This window comes from Girardinichthys multiradiatus, chromosome 8 (genome assembly GCF_021462225.1).
Source record: "Girardinichthys multiradiatus isolate DD_20200921_A chromosome 8, DD_fGirMul_XY1, whole genome shotgun sequence".
Lineage (NCBI taxonomy): Eukaryota > Metazoa > Chordata > Actinopteri > Cyprinodontiformes > Goodeidae > Girardinichthys > Girardinichthys multiradiatus.
Window position 1 is genome coordinate 3,002,939 of NC_061801.1, and position 858 is coordinate 3,003,796.

General features: G+C 41.8%; 1 long non-coding RNA gene across 1 annotated transcript; it reads right to left on the reverse strand.

Moving 5' to 3' along the window:
* Positions 1-335: 335 nt before the first annotated feature.
* On the reverse strand, positions 336-643 carry LOC124872053. Its single transcript, XR_007039193.1, has 2 exons — positions 553-643; positions 336-464 (listed from the first exon to the last, which is right to left on the reverse strand). It is a non-coding gene; the product is annotated as an uncharacterized LOC124872053 (long non-coding RNA).
* Between the last annotated feature and the right edge of the window lie 215 nt (positions 644-858).

Sequence of the window (858 nt, forward strand, 5' to 3'; positions counted from 1 at the left end):
AGTTCCGGATATGACTGGTGGGGATGCATTACAGACCCCTGATAGTGCTTTCCCAATCACCCGTGCTCACCTGCGCACTTCTCAGAGGTCGGATCCAACGTTAAAACCCTATTTTGAAGGTGTAGTAGGTCCTGATGTGGCCAAGGAAGAAGGTGTATCTTTCTTTCTGGATGATGGAATTTTAATGCGTAGATGGTGTCCTGTTCTGCTTCCTGGTGCTGATTGGAACATAGTTTTACAGATTGTGGTTCCTTCCAGTTATCGAAAGAATATTTTATCATTAACACATGAAAGTAAATGGTCAGGACACTTGGGTGTTTCAAAAACATACCAACTGATTTTGAAACACTTTTACTGGCCTGGATTAAAAACAGATGTGGTTAAATTCTGCCGCAGTTGCCACATATGTCAGATGGCTGGAAAGCCTAACCAGACCATACCAAATGCTCCGCTCCATCCAATTCCTGCAGTGAAAGAACCATTTGAACGCATCATTATGGATTGTGTGGGTCCTTTACCACGAACCAAATCTGGTAATCAGTTTTTACTTACCTTAATGTGCGCTTCCACTCGCTACCCTGAAGCCATTCCTCTCCGTAAAATCACTGCTAGTTCAATCATTAATGCCATGACCAGATTCTTTCCTACATTTGGTCTTCCAAGAACTGTACAGACAGATCAAGGTACAAATTTCAAATTGAAACTCTTTAGACAGGTTCTTAAAGAACTAGACATTAAACATGCTGCTTCTAGTGCATATCATCCGCAATCTCAGGGAGCTTTAGAACGTTGGCATCAGACTTTAAAGTCTATGCTGAAGAAATACTGCCTTGAGAATAAGAAAAGCTGGGATGAAGG